This window comes from Chlamydotis macqueenii, chromosome 5 (genome assembly GCF_036417535.1).
Source record: "Chlamydotis macqueenii isolate bChlMac1 chromosome 5, bChlMac1.mat, whole genome shotgun sequence".
NCBI classification, from domain to species: Eukaryota; Metazoa; Chordata; class Aves; order Otidiformes; family Otididae; genus Chlamydotis; species Chlamydotis macqueenii.
Genome location: NC_141560.1, coordinates 60,644,230 through 60,660,769, shown reverse-complemented (window position 1 = coordinate 60,660,769; position 16,540 = coordinate 60,644,230). Strand labels below are relative to the sequence as shown.

At 38.2% G+C, this 16,540-nt stretch overlaps 1 protein-coding gene across 4 annotated transcripts in view; it reads left to right on the top strand.

Annotated features, from left to right (window-relative positions):
- The first annotated feature begins 6,414 nt into the window (after nucleotides 1-6,414).
- The window catches only part of IRAG1 (inositol 1,4,5-triphosphate receptor associated 1), a 66,875-nt gene continuing 56,749 nt past the window's right edge, over nucleotides 6,415-16,540 (top strand). For 3 of the 4 annotated variants that reach the window (XM_086749418.1, XM_086749419.1, XM_086749416.1), the window contains exons 1-2: nucleotides 6,537-6,593; nucleotides 15,897-16,021. The gene's annotated coding sequence lies outside the window, so the exon portion shown is untranslated. The other variant, XM_086749417.1, reaches the window with a different exon arrangement.

Below are 16,540 nucleotides of genomic sequence, written 5' to 3'. Positions count from 1 at the left end.
CCACCTCCTTGCTCTCCATGTGCCTTAGCATGGTTTCCAGGAGAATCTGCTCCATGACCTTGCCAGGCACAGAGGTGAGGCTGACCGGCCTGTAGTTACTTGGGTCTTCCTTATTCCCCTTTTTAAAAATTGGAGTTATGTTCCCTCTCTTCCAGTCATCGGGGACCTCACCAGACCGCCACGACTTCTCAAATACGATAGCCAGTGGCTTGGCAACTTCATCCACCAGTTCCCTAAGGACCCACGGATGGATCTCATCAGGTCCCATGGACTTGTGTACCTTTAGGTTCCTCAGATGATCCTGAACCTGCTCTTCGAGTACAATGGGCAGTTCTTCATCCTCGCAGTCCCTGCTTGCACCTTCTACAGCTTGGGTGGTGGGACAAGAGCTCTTGTCGGTGAAGACTGAGGCAAAAAAGTCATTGAGTACCTCAGCCTTCTCCATGTCCTGTGTAACCAGGACACCAGTTCCCTTCCGGAGGAGGCCTACATTTTCCCTGGACTTTCTTTTGTCCCCTACGTACCTATAAAAGCTCTTCTTGTTGCATTTTATGTCCCTGGCCAGATTCAGTTCTGCCAGGGCTTTGGCCTTCCTTACCTGATCCCTGGCCACTCGCACAGCCTCTTTGTAGTCCTCCCAGGTTACCTGTCGCGCTTCCACCCTCTATAGGCTTCCTTCTTTACTTTCAGTTGGTCCAGGAGCTCCTTGCTCATCCATGCCAGCCTCCTGGCCTTTTTGCCTGACTTGTTTTTCATCGGGATGCACCTCTGCTGAGCTCGGAGGAGGTGCTCCTTGAATATGGACCAACTTTCCTGGGCCCCTCTTCCCTCCAGGGCCGCCTCCCATGGCACTTGGCCCATCAGGTCCCTGAAGAGGCCGAAGTCTGCCTTCCTGAAGTCTAGGGCAGAGAGCTTGCCATGTAGTTTCCTTGCTGCTCTGTGGATCTTGAATTCCACCATGTCATGGTTGCTGCACCCAAGGCTGTCCTTTAGTTTCACATCCCCCACCAGCCCCTCCCTGTTGGTGAGCACAAGGTCGAGCATGGCACCCCTCCTTTTTGGCTCCTCTATCGTCTGCAGGGGGAAGTTGTCGTCCACGCATTCCAGGAACCTCCTGGACTGCCTGTGCCCTGCCGTGTGGTCTCTCCAACAGATGTCAGGGTGGTTGAAGTCCCCATGAGGACCAGGGCCTGTGACCCTGAGGCTGCTCCTATCTGCCTATAGAGTGCTTCATCTGCTCTGTCCTCCTGGCCAGGCGGCCTGTAACAGACCCCCACCATGACGTCCCCTGTCCGTCCCCATCCTCTAAGCTTGACTCATAAGCTCTCTGTCAGCTCCTCCTCCATCCCCAGGCGGAGCTCCACACACTCCAGCCGGTTGCTGATGTAGACAGCGACACCCCCTCCTTGTCTCCCCTTCCTGTCCTTTCTAAAAAGCCTATACCCTTCCATGTTGGCACTCCAATCATGGCACTCCATGTGGGCGCTCCAACCTGATCTAGTCAAAGATGTCCCTGCTCCTTGCAGGGGAGGGTTGGACTAGATGACCTTTTGAGGTCCCTTCCAACCCAAACCATTCTATGATTCTATGATTCATAAGGTGATTGGGCTCTAGCATATATGTCCTTACCTTGTTCTGCAGGCTCTTATTTTATTCTGCAATTGCACATTCTTTTAACTTAACATTTCTAATTCATATAAAGTGCTTCTCTTTTGCTGTAGAAAGTTGGAAGCAAAACTACCTTTCTGAAGACTTATCTAGAAAGGTTGCTCCATAAACATTATTAAAAGTATTGTAAAGTTTTGTTACATTTTGCATAAATAATCTAGCATAGCTGCTCAGCTGACTGGCAGAGTGAATATTGGCTAATATAATCCTGTTGAACCAACATATATTTTAGTTCAAGAATTATAGATTCCAATTGGAATTAAATATTCAGCAGAATGCATGAGTCCCAGATGTGGAAAGTTTATTGCATGTTTTGCCTTGTATATTTTTTTTTGTAACGATTGTGATGGTTTAGCCCAAATCACCACACAGTTTCTCGCTCACTCTCCCCCTCCCCAGGGGGATGGGGGAGAGAATTGGGAAGGAAGGAGAACTTGTGGGTTGAGATGAAGACAATTTACTAAAATAAAAGGGAAAACTACAATAATAACAGAATATAAGGATATTAAAAATATACAAAGTGAACAATATGTGTTTTCTCACCACCCGATGTCCCAATGACCGATACAGCCCGTCCCGAGCAGCGATCACGGAAACAAAACCAAGCAGCAAGCAAAGGAGAAAAAAGGGAGCCAGCAAGGTAAGGGGAACGATGCCAGCAAAAACAAGCAGGAAGGATGGATGCCAGGAAGGCAGATACCCACCCTCGCCTGCCCCCACTTATATACTGAGCATGACGTTTATGGCATGGAATACTCTCTTTGGCCAGTTTGGATCAATTATGCTGTCTGTCTTTCTCCCAGCTTCCTGCATCTGCAAATTAGCGAGACTTGGAAAGCAGGACAGTGTCCTTGGTCTCATTCACAACAACTGGTATCATCAGGGTGTTTATGAACATTCTTCACACACAAAATCCAAAACATACCAGCTACTGAGAGGAAAAATTAACTCCATCCCTGCCAAAACCAGGACACGGATTTACTTATCAGACCTGTTCTTCCTTTGTTTTTATCTCCTGTCTGGATGAAGCTGGCAGATAAGATTGTCACAGTGTCAGAGCTGCATACATAAGAGATCTGCATAATGAATGCCAACAGGTGTGATAAGATGACTTTTGTGTGCACTATAGCAGTAGCAACATACAAGCCAGAAAACCCCCACAAAACACAAATCTGATGCCAGATTAAGTATTTCAATTAGCTACAAAATTCTGTGCGAGGAAACGAAGGTACACAGGAAATCTTGGGCATAAACTTGAGACTCAGATAACTAGTTTTTCCATACAGTTGAGGAGAAATAAGATGATGAGGATGGTGAATACAATTGATTCCATAAACACAATTGTCAGTGCTCACTGGCATTTGTGAGGTGGACCTGAGATGGAGAGAAATGCGTTCTAGATGTGGCAGGACAAAAGTCTAAACTCATAAAAATAATTTTGGAATGTTTTTAAGATGAAATATGAAAAATCATGTGAGAGAACTCCAGTTTTAAGTGCAAATATTATTTATCACCTGTGCTGCAAATGTTTATCCTGCCTGATTAATAATGTTTATACTTCAGTGACTGAATAAAGAATAGAGCATATAATCATATCTTGCCACTTACACTTTGTCAGCTGTAACATGTTTCTTTTTTATCACATGGATGACTATTATGTTTGGGCAGAAAAATATAATAAGCAACATTTTTAATACAATGTATTTTAAAGTCCAGAGGTATAAATTCTTCAAAATAATATGGGAATTCTCTTTTATGTAATTCTTTTCTATGTGTTACTCTGTACATATGGTGAAGAATTTACAGCTTTATCCTAAGCCCATCTAAAGCTCAAATGAGAACACCTACACCTATTTCTACCTAAATAAGCCTTTCGACTTAAAGTTCCTATCTCCCAGTCTGCCCTGTTAAAACCAAAACTAAAAAAAAAAGAGTATATCAAGATCACTTGTCTCCTATTGCTCAAAGTTTGCGCTTGAAAATGGTTGTGCCCCCAAAATGAAGATCCTGCATGAAGTCTTACTTATACTTCAGCATTACAGGCAGAACTCTCAATTATTTCAGTATGACCAGGATTTTAGTTTTTGTGTTAATCTCTTCAAAGGCACAAGTAAAAATCTCAAAACTTAGGGAGCCCAGCTCATGAAACCTAGCATTGATACATACTGCACTACTTTCATAAGTCACAGAGCTGTGAAAATTGAGAAAACAGGAACTGATGGGGGCACATACATCCCACTGCCAGCCCATATGTATCCTCCAGAGAGCTACCTACATCTAGGAACTCTTAGATACTTCAGAATATTTATTAAAGAATAATTCTATGCTATTCCTGGGGAATACACTACCATAATACTGGCAACATAAGTATATTGGGTGATGTGAGAAAAGGGGGGAGAGTTTGCTGCTACTGTATATGTCTAGCCATTTATATTAGAATGTTTTAAAATAAGCTGATATCACTGGATCTTAAAAAACAAAACAAAAGCAAACAAATAAAAAAGCCCCAAATAAAAATGTTACTATGCCTTCTTTATACAATCTTAACAATCTAGTTAAAATAATTAATTTTTAGATGCTAAGATTCGCTCATTCAAAAACTTGGATTTTAGCTAGCAAGTTTCACTTGCATTTAGCCAGAGATCACTCACGTTAAATCCTTGAGCAAAGCACCTGCCAAAGCATTGAACATGCTATAGGATATAAAAATATACAAGCAGTTTCAGGAGCTGAAGATTGATGGAAGCATCATTTTGCCCTTCTCATGAGTACCTCCAGGGTCCTTCTATGTCCCCTAAATACTACTTAAACAGCAGAGGTCATGTTTGTGTGGTGCAAGTGGATAGGCCAAACGAAAGAGAAACAAAACTTTCTCCCATAGCAAGGGCAGTAGCTTAAGTCTCCTTTACAAGCTGCTGACTTCATGAAGTTTCTGGGAACTTGAAAATATTTTCAGACCTCCGTTACTTTAGCAAATTTTGGCCAAATTTGGCCAACAGTGGTTATAGGATGCTAGACCAATGAAAAAGCAACTTAAATTGAAAAGTTTTATTTCCCAGAGGATGGTAGTGCTAAAATGCAGTAAGCAACTTGTTCTTGCCCAAACTGGGTTCAAAGCAGTCGTTGCTATGAAAAGGATGCATGCAGTTTTAAGAGAAACACAAGTGCTATTGCAGCCAAATTAAGCATTTGACACTTGTAGCCTAGAAATTCAGAGAAAATAAAACTGAAAAATGATTAATTACAGATGCTAGAAAGACTTCTGTAGCTGCAGATAACTAGATGGAAGACTGTAACCATGCTGAGCCACAAGAGAATATTTCAGAGCCCAAGTTTTGGGGTAATAAAATAGTAATTAAAGAAGATGAAAGGAGATATGTTAAAATGTCTTGTCAGAGAGCCAGTAATGGTGCAACAAAGTGTAAGTGGACAAAGGACGTCAAAACCTGAAATGGTTTTTGAAACATCTAGCTACTCTCATTATCTTGGAATCAAGCTTAAATGCCAATGTTAGAGAAATTTTTCAGAACTTTTTCTACTATGTTGATTTTGGAAACTTGTCTTAAGTGTAGAATAATAGACTTCCTAATATGACATCAAGTCTGATATAGCACAAATGAGGTACCAAACCTCTTATTTCCCTCCGTTACAGGGGCTATGCTACGTTGTGATCGACTCAACTTCACCCACTTCTCCTACAAGCATTATCATGTTCTCATGCATCACTCTCCTATTGAGTGTGCTTTCCAAGTCAAATAATCAAATCCTTACTTTCCTTGGTCTGATCTGTTTCTGCCTTGCTACTGTTACTATTAGCCATTATCAAAAGGAAGTTAATTTAGTATCATCATTTGCTCCATTCTCTTAAAGCAGCCCTAATATGTCCCCTCCAAACTCACTATCTAATAATTTTACATGCATTCTGGTGCAATCTTTTGACATTTCCCATCCTCAGCTCTCTCGTCTCTACTTGAATTGTGAACACTTTTTTGGATAGAGTTTGGCTTGCTTATATTTAACAACCTTACAGCACATGGCATAAGCATTTAGAATCTGTGGATGTAATTGTAATACTTATAAAGAAATAATCTGATTGGCTAAAGGGCTGGAGTAAGGTCTGTGTCTGTTTCAGAGCTGAGCTCTGAATCATATGCATGTGATTCCTCAGCAGGTACCTGAATTCAGTGTGGTAAATGTTTTGAGTTGTTTTTATTTTTCCCCTCTTCATGCCCCATTTGTAGCTACTCATGGGATACAATCAACTTCTGTGGACTTCAATGGGAATTATTCATATTCTGCAAGTGGAGAGCAGAGCCCATGACTGGACTGAAGCCAATGTTATTTAAGAGTTCACATGCCTTGTACTGGCTTTCTAATTTAGACTCCTTCTGACCAAACAGTGGGGGGAAGAGAGGGAAGATGAAAAACAGTAGCAGCTGTTTTCGTAAAAAATTCTAAGGGTTAACATAACATGATGTAAACCATTTCATCTGTTCTTGCTACTTGCCCATTTTAATCAGAAATGAGTAAGTAGAGCCTTATATGCAGTGAACTTGAAGACTGCTGATGGCAATGTCTGCATTGTGTTGTACTCAGAGTACTTATGCCGGAACAGGAAAGCCTTTTATTCTGTAATTCTCTGAGGCAAGAAAGAGGCTTTCTGAAGAGTTACTTTAAATTTAAACTCTCGTTCTAATGTTAGACAGCCTGTTGGATCTCTGAGGTAAAAATTGCTTTAGCTTCTTAAGTTACTAGAGCCAGATGTAATATTGACCTTAAATGGTAAAAGCTCCCAAGAGTGAAAGAGAGGCTGGCCTGAGGGGAAAAAGAGGAATAACTGAAGTTTTAGGTAAGTAATCTCTATAACTGAGAATAAGCTCCTTTTCAGCCGTGAAACAGAACGGAACCATACTTCCTCCTTAAAGGTACAGTACCTTGTTGTTGTGATACCGAGTGGTTGGTTCTTTCTACCTTTTTCCACATGCGCCCCCCCCCCCGCCCCCAATTCTACCTCTTCTTCAAATTTTAGCTGCTTAAAAAGTGGATGTAGTTAAAGAAACCTAGTTCTTCTTGTTCTTGTTCGTCTTGTGTACTGTTTGGGAATATACAAAAAGAAAAAGCTGTGTTAATTGTACTGAGACTTGAATAATAAGGGTACGTAGTCAGTAATTCAAGGCAACCTGATTCACAGATACTGTTATCTGTATTGTGCTAACCGTTAGAGAGTCTTAGTTAGCAGCAGTACATGTTACAGGGAAACAGATATTTAACAGACTACTTTTTTCTTTATTTAATTGTATGACTTTCCTTCCCACATGCTTGCTTTTAACAGTGCCAGAGTTGTTCATTTTGATGAATTACCTACTTGTGTCTTGAACCTATCTTTTAAGAAGATATTTCCAGACCCATTTCTTCATACAGTATGTGTTTGATTTTAATTCTATTAGATGTAAATTAATACCGTGAAGTTATCTCTAATCGGAATGCTGCAGAGAAAAAAAACCCTTCACCTTCAAGTGTTAAAGCATGTTTGCTTTAGTATGAAAAACCACAATATTTACTGATGTTTCAGTTTTATCTGTGCTGTTTTGTAGGTACTCTGCAGTGAAGTGTATTTTATTTTCTTCGCAAATTAAAACACTTTTTTGTCTTACTAATGTGTATGTTAAGCTCTCTTTTTCAGACAGCAATATGTAAACAACATGAAAGAATGAGGTCAGTACGAGGAAATGATAGCTGAAATTGAAGAATCGGGTTTCTGTTACTAACTTATATTAATAAGAATTTGTTAGTGAGTTGATTTTTTCAATTTATATATAGCATGATTTCATCTGGTGAAAAATTCTCTGTAATTAGCAACAAATTTCTGTCTTTGCAGAGTGATTAGACAGTAGATTTTGGTTTATGCTATGCAAAGACTGGGTGAGTTTAGAGTTCTGAGCATATACAGTGTTCCTGCAGTTACTGCATTTATATTTGATATGGTAGATGTTGTGTATGTTTTAATGAAAATTCACTTCATCCAGCTTCAAGAGAAGTGATAAATTAATCTTACTTATTAGAACATTTCAGATCTGGTTGCAAAAGTTGTAATTAATTTTCCTTTTATTTTTCTCTGGACTATCATTAGTGAACAACTTAGTACTTAGGTTTATCTCCTAGCTGATCTTCATGTTTTAAATCAACAATTATATCCTAAATCAACAATTATACTAAACTTGGAGCATAATGATCTAACAATACAACACATAGAAATCTAAGTTTTTTAGAACTAACAATGGAAATTAAGAAACAGTCCAATATATTAAATGCTGAATACTAGAGTCCTCACTCTTTTAATATTCTTGTATTTCCTAGCCTCCAAAGGCCCTCGTTCTGATTTGCTGGTCTTGCCTGTGTTACTTTACTTGTGACCTTTTATGCATCACTTCAACTTGTACAAGGATGTGCAACTTTAGACAGTATTTAGACGGCATTTAAGTTTAAATAAGTTATTTTTAACTTTGTATGTGGACTGGAATAACTAGTCTGTGTCTAACTCTTCCACGTCTGAACTAAGTATATACTTCTAATATATGATACCTTGTAGCATTTCAGCAACTATTGTTCTTATTCCATACAATCCTTTTTTATTTTGTAACTTAGAATATAGTATATAGTGGCTACAGGTAAATATATCTTCAGCAAAGATGTTATGATGATGATAAGTGTAATTTAATATAAAAAGTACAGATTGCTCATTTGTACATAGTGAAAATTGTGTGTTAACATCAGCGCTATGATAAAACACCTAAGGATTATCAGTGTATTTCACTCATGCAAATCAATCGACTTTACACTCCCCTGGATTAAGCCCTAAATTGGCTGTGGACATGAAACCTCCCTACCTCCTATCTTTCTATATCTTTGAGTCAGTTTTAACTACTATAGTCCTACTTATCGGGGGCCAAAGCAGTGGAAGTTAAGAATTAACTAGCAGCCAGACTCATATTCCCAATCTTTAGCACCAGCTTCGACTCATATTCCCAATCTTTAGCACCAGCTTCTTCCATCCTACTTTGGATCAATCTACTTTCTGACAGCTTTTAATGATAGTATGGTGTCAAATTACTTTTTGAAAAGCTGGATAAGACAGAGTACGACAACTGAGGTATAGGGAGTTGGTACTGAGACCAGGCAGATGTGAAAGCTTCTCATTTCAGGGGCCATTTGTGTATGTTCCTTACATGTCACGGAGTTCTCTTACTTCTTCTAGTTGCTGTTCTTAAGGAAGTGTGTAAGTCCAGAAAAAAAAGAAGCATGAAATATCTTGTGAGTGGAAGGGGAAAGAACATCCTTGCTGTTTCAAGGTTTGTGGGCTATTTAAAGATCTGGGGGATCTGTGGGCAGAGAGGAATCTCTTTTCTGTCCTAACTTGCAGCTTTCCTGTAAACTAAGTAGAAGAATTTCCTTCTGATGTGTTCTCCACTTGTACTTCCTTTGAAAAGTGGGTCAAAGATGTTTTGGATCTCAGTATCACTGACAGAAAGGAAATCTGAGTGGGTGATGGATCTTTGAAAGCTTATAAACTAGTGACTCAGGACATGAATTACTGCTTCTGTCACATTGTGGAGAACTGAGACTATGACTGTTATGGCAGCTCTTTGAAATAACTCGGTTTTTCTCCCTGGAAAGTAGGTCCTAAGAATTCTGAAAAGGAGAGAGGTAGTTGATACTTGGAGAAAGTGGACTTGTAGCCTTAGGTTTTATTTGAGAGCTTGGGCTCTAACAGCATCCCTGGAATTAATCCTCTTCAGTTGGTAGATGTAATAGACTTTATTTTTCTTTACTTTGTTTTATTTCAATGGCTCTATCATTAATTTTACAATCTGGAAAATAATTTGAGACATTCAATTTTACATAGGAATTACCAAATGTATTAAGTATCTGAAAGATTTAAACAACAACAAAACCAACAATGACCACTGCCACCTCCCAATTAATAGCTGAAAAAGGTGGGGGGGCATTTTATGTATGAGTTGCACATTTTTTTCTTACCAGTTGTAAGGTTTTGCATCCTGGAAACAGATACATGATAGACATTCTGTGCTGTTGGGTCAAGTACAGCAATTGCTTTGGGCTAGGGGCTTGCTTTCAGAGTAAAATTATTATTGTTTATATAATTCTGCAGAATGTTTTGTAATGCTGAAGTTATACATGGGGAATTTGGCTCAGCCTTTGCTTTTCAAATCATCAGCAAAGTTTCCGTTGACTTCAGTGGTGCCAGATCAGGCTCTTAGTGAATACCACAAAGGTAAAGACTATGTTAGTTAGCAGGAAATAAGAGTCTGAAATCTAGGAGAATCTGCTCAGACCCAGAGCTGGATCTGTTTTCACTCTATTTTGAACTTAGAGTGATGCACTAACAAGTGGTAAGATGCATAGAATAACATCTGTTTCCAAAATTTTGGAAAAGAAAAATCCACTACTTCATTTTAAAATGTTCCCCTCATTTCTCTGAAATATCTATGAAAAGGTCTTTTTAGAAGGGAGGTATTTATGCAGATAGGAGAATATAATAAAGCATGATATGTCAATTAACATTTACTGTTAAAACTTCCAAAGTTGTGCTGAACTACGCTCTAACTGCTGAACAGAGAAATTAAAAATAAAATGCCTAGCCGTAAGTTGAAGGAAAGCTTGTGGAGAGGAAGGGGAAAAATTTAACAGTGCATAAAAATGCACACATGCTTTGCAATTTCAGTCACTGAATTTCCTGTAGTTTTCTTTTTAGATAGTGAATTAATGTGACTGACCTCTGGGCTTGTTAAAACAGCATGATATAATTAGGGGCTTAGTTACAGTGGAGAGTGGAGTTTGCCCCAGGAGGAGGTGCTAAGTCAAGTTGATGTTCTGCACATCATCTCAGACTGGAAAAATCTTACAAGCACATTTGAATATTGTGCTTAGTTCCCTGTGCAAGTATAGTTGTGCCTATCATCTTGACTTCCCTGAGGGCTGTTGCAGTTAATGAACTTATTCCTATTCTTTAATAGATATAATTATCAACATTGCTCTAAAAGCTGTCTCTACTAAGTGCAGTAGCCAGTCGAGCAGACTGCAGAAAACCAAACAGATATATCAGAATTCCCAAGTAATTTAGACACTTAAAGCAAGATTGGGAGACTTAAACTGCTCTTTCCTTACTCACTGAATTAAGTGAAAGTGGAGGACAGAGAGAAAGAATTTCTGGGATATATTCTAAAACTTCATCCTATAAAACTCTTTTTTTTTTTTTTAAATCTATGTTCTGAGCTTTGGGACTTGTTTGAAATCTTTCCTGCATAAACCACATCATTAAAATATCCCTTCCAAAACTAATATATTGTGTGCTAATTTAATAGACTCACTGGAATATTAACAACTTTGTACCCATACAAGAAGCTGTTGACATTTCCTGTTGGATTTTTAAAAAAAAAATCCTTGACTTTTCCTGCTTAACTGATTTGAAATTATTTTTGTTGGTAAAATGGCAAACATCAACCATCCCACTCTATACAAAGCTGACATATAACCATAACAGAAAGAATAATACCTAAAGATCCTCCAGGAAATCTGTCCTATTGCTGCTTGGTATTTCCATGTCTAGGAATGTGTTCAGAAATTACATTAAACACTAAAGGACGTTTTTCACTGAATACTTGTAGAAATTACACAGAACTTAAAGGACCCAGAGAAAAATACTATACCAAAGAAAAGTAGCCTTTCTTATTGTGAAAATGAGGTAAACTGCACAGCAGGTCAAACTCTCGCTTCTTGTAAGTCACTGTTGCGGTGTTTGGAATGTGCAAAGCTTTGCCTGTATGCATGAACTAAAGGTCTGTCTCAGTGGATTTTGATCCCTCATCATAACAGGACTACAACTTCCCTTTTTCTGTTGCTTAACAGAGAAAGATCAGAGTTGATGAAAAGTTCCTTTTCCCTCCAGAGTAGGACTTTGTACATTTCTCATGTATCTTTTTACAAAATGGGAACAAATCAACAGTTTTTCATCTGATCTTGTTCTCAGGTAGTAGTTAGTGATGTGCTTGCTCAGAACAAAATCCTTTAAACTCACAATATGCCTTATACTTATCTGTCTACTTCTATGATTCAGAAGTTGTGAAGTTGGGAGGTTTTTTTTTTTTCCTTTTGAAGGTGGGTACTGTACAATCATCTTGTGTACTTATCTTCTGAGCATCTGCTTAGAAAATAAAACAACATGTCATTTTGACATCCAAGAAAGTGCTATAAAAAGTCTGTTGCTATGTTTAAATGCCTACACTCAGTTGCTATAGCAATAAAAATCTCCAAAACTATGTACAAATTGCCATAGTGCTTTATCAGCCCTTTCTGGGACAGGGAGATTGAGACTAAGAATATGACAAAGATGTTCAGGGTATTAGAGGGTGGAGTTGCCACATAGTTCCAGGTGCCTTGTGCTGCTATCTGTGAGCAAAATGTGACCTAACTGTATAAATCCCAAAGTGCCTGTGTCAAAAGGGACAGTTGGATCCCTACTTAATTCAGTTGCTTCTTCATGACTTATGTGACAGTAGTTGCTGGAAAATGTTGACCTTTCTCTAAATTCCTTCAGTCCCATGGTATCAAGTATGAAAATCAACATACGGAGAGCATTGAACTGTGTAGATTTCCTCTCTGTAACATTACAATAGTCAGTCTGGAATGCCCTTGCTCCTGAGGCAGCTGTGGGAACCCTGCTATGAAAAAGAAAAGAAATGAAATGGTAGCTAATGGAATCCTTAGCATCTCTCTGGGGCTCAAAGCCTCGAACATTCAGTTGCTTCTAGAAGAGAGCAGGAAATTCAACTTCCTTCACAGAACACAGGAAGGCATATTATTTTGGCATATAAGGAAGGCATATTATTTATATTATTTATTTATATTATTTATTTATATTCCATATAAAGGAAGGCATATTATTTTGGCAACTGTAAGTTCAGTTTCTATGCCTTGTTCTGTCTTCTACTGAGGATCAAGTTAGGGAAAAGAAGACTTGGAAAAATTGGAACCTTATTTGAAAGCAATATAACTGCTCTGTTCTCTTTATTCCTAATTTCTTGAAGAATCCTCAAGGTTCAGATGAGATTGGCTCAAACTGCTTAACTGTGTGCTGTTCAGTTTGAAATATGGTAATCCACAAAAGATACATAATTATTTCCAGTGTTTTCCTTAACCTATGCTTTGAACTCCAATTGAGAGGTCTGGTATCAAGAATGTATCAGTGGTAGAAATACTTTTCTTAAATTTGTTTCAGTTGTTAGATAGTGATTTATGTTCTTGTTCAGGCGTCCTTACGCTGGTAAACACATAGATGAAGTCATTCTTAGAGACACTATGGTACTCTGTAGTACCATAGGATTTAGGGCACACATTAATCTTCTAATACTTCTGAGTACATTTGGGCTACTTTATTTTTGTAAAAAGTCTGAATAAACTACTACTATGTACGTGGTTTATAGTTTTTCTCAAAATAATAGTTGCAATGTTACATAGATAGTAGCACCTCTCTCATTTCCACTACAGAATAGCTTGTATTTGCAACCTCATTACACTATTTTTCTGTAATAAATTCTGAGCATTTTTGGGATTTAATTTTAATATTTCATTTTTTTTAACTGTTGAGAAATTTGACATTTTGTAGCTCTATAGCTGCACGAACTTCCATGTGCATGGAAGCATGTATCTTTCTCAACCTCTATGTGGAATTTTTGTTTGCTTTCCTTCTCAACTGTTCTGCATGGGGTATTGGACAATCACCTTCCAAATGGGTTTATTCTTGAACAAAAATGTCAACAGAACTGATTGTGGATTTGGAGGTCGTGGTTTGCGTTTTGTTGGTTTTGGTTTTTTTTTTAACAGATCTCATAGAGAAGTCCAAATGTTAGATCCATAAATATTTATTGATACATTTTTATTAAAAGATAATCATTGCAATTCTAACAAAAGTTTATGTCAAGCCTGGGCAATGCTTCTGTGGTTACATATAGTACGCCTGTAAAATTAACACATCTATGCTTCATTTACAATATTGTAACTTTTACTATTGACAATAGGTTATAGAAATAACCTAATTGGGGAGGGGGAGAAGACAATGGGAGGAGATATATGAAACTGTAGCTTTTATGTTTCATGAAATGGTCAAATACTTGAAATATAGAAACTTGATTGTCCATAGAGCTGTCTGGTACCTTCGCCACAATTGTTATGACATCAGTTTATTCTGTATCTCAAAGCTATTGTATATAGTCTCTGTTTTGAGTGCTGTACCCCTGAACTTGTATCTGCCATGGAAATGCAAACTGCCTAATAGTGGCTATTCCCTGGGTCAGCTTTGGTTGTAACTAATCATCAGCTTCAAAAGCTATTGCAGTGCAGGGAGGAAGAGGGAGTTGAACAGACAACATGGCTACATAAGCTTTTTTCCAAGGAAAAAAGAATTATATGGCTATTGGTTAGAGACACATTTCTCATTGTATATTGTCCACTAGCCTTCATTAAGTGTTAGTTATGCATTTATCCTTTTCAAAATCTATTTTTGGTTTTGTTTTCATTGGAACAAAGATTATGCTGTTGTTATTCTTGTCAGCCAACTATCCTTCCTGCTTCTTCCCTGCCATTCCTTCATTCCCTCCCAGTAGCCTTTGAACTTGTTGAACTTGTTGAATTTTGCAAGAGAGTATCTCAAACATTTTACATTCCTACAATTGAAAATCAGTGGTGTGGTAAGAGAGGAGAGACCCAGCTTAGTTCTGCTAAGGGGGAAAGGCTCCACTGTGAGCTGAAATCATCATTGGTTCTGTTTGATCTGCCAGCTGGCAACTTTGTATGTGAAGCTCAAAACCAGGCACAGCAAAAGCTGTGTCTTGTCCCTCTAGACTGGCAGCAGACTAGGAGACAAGTGAGTTTATTATAATGAGGGAGATAAGATGCAAAATCATTTAAATACCTGAAGAATGGGTTTTCTTAGCTCAGTTACTTAGAAACAACTTGTTTCTTCATGTAGAGAGGCATAGGTTACAAAACTGTCTGTGCGCTGATATCTTTATTTTGGAAAACTTTTGCAAATGTGTGTGGAACAGATCATGAAAACTACATGCTGATAACTCTCCTGTTATTTCACATTAAGTTTTAATAGTTGGTGGCAGTCCATGTCTATCTTCTTTCCAAAGCAGTGCAGAGCACTATTAGATTGTAAAACAGACCCTCATCTCTATTGCAGTTTTTCCCATCAAGGCTGCAGCGTCCAAAGGGAAAAGATCTGAGGTTTCTGCAGTCATTGGAAACAGGCTATAGACTCCACTCAGTCTGCTCTTCAGGCATATCAGTCAGGCTTATGGGAATGTTGTTAGTGGACAGGTTCCTCCCATGGCAAATAAATGTCAGCTGTCTGAGTAGAGGCAGCCATTCTAATTAGACTTTCCTTATGCAGCAAATATTTTGAAGCTCAGCCAGGGAGAATAACGTAATATCCAGAGACAGCGGCCTTTATCTGCTTTCTCGTCATCTGAAGAAGGCAACTGAGGCTCCAGAATCTGTTCCATGAAAAGTTCTTTGCAGTTGTTTCTCCAGTAATGGATGTCCTTTTGTTTGTGCATATACGAGGTCATTATGGAAGCTCTAAGGCTGATGAAACTCTAGGAGTTCCGCATCACATATGCTGCTCACTTGTACCTGCTCCTTATAATCATCTGCCATAGATTTAGTCCAGCAAAATACTGGACTCTTTCTCTGAAGATTAATGAAAGTATGCAAATATTGGTTTTATGGATCAGGCCATGTATACTTTATTATTTTTTTCTCCTTGCCTCTTGATTCCGTGAGTTTTCAATAACATCAGAAAACCCGGCATCACTAAACAGATGCTCGCCAAAGAACTCCCCCTCTGGCTTCCTTCAGATCACTTTAGAAATTTCTAGGGGCCCTTTTTTTTGAAGTTAGCTTCAGTAAAAAATGGCAGAATAAGATCATTTGTTCTTAAGCAAACTGACTACATACTTTATTTCTGTTAGTCACTGATTAGTTATTCTGGGATTATTTGAAAGAAATTAACCTGTGGTAACATCCTGTTTTCTTTCTTTGCTTGATCATCTGTTTGGAAGGAGTTGTTTGTTTTGCTTAAACAAACAAAAAGCTCACATTTTTGGCCTAGATAACATTAAATTTATTTCTTTTTATGTTTAAAACAGAAAGCTCCTGCCTACAGCATTCCAATCATCAACCTGTTGAATTTTCACTATCCTTTCTTCACCTGTGCTACAGGGTGCTATGCTGACCATGACAGTTCCAGACCTTCCTTAAATTCCTCTGAGAGGTAAATCTAGCTTTTTGGTTGCATTTTAAATTTTACTTCTGTTAATTGAAACAGTTGGGCTAATTTCTCATTTGCAGGTCTCATCTAGTGAAGTTAATAGGAGTCTTGTGCATACGAGTTACATAGGTCAGCTACTTGTTATTCTGACAATCTCTAAAAATATTTATGTTATTTTTTTGATTGATTGACATGCATGTTGACCTTTTGCTAGTTTTTAAAGTAAGTGCTGCTTCATAAACCAATTTTAATTAAATTGTTCATTAAAATAGTATACAAGTTATAGAAGAGAAGATATGGAATGCTAAGATAACACCTATGTAACACCAATTTCTCTGTTCATACCACCAATGGTAGCTTACTGTCTGTGAAAATGTTAGTCCTTTGCAATCTAGATCAGAAACTGAAGTTAATGAACTAGAAGACAAAAATAATTGTTAGCTTGGCTAACTAATATTCAAAAGCTATGCTTTTGTCCATAACCATCAAACATAATTCCCACTGAGTTCAGTGCTCCACCTA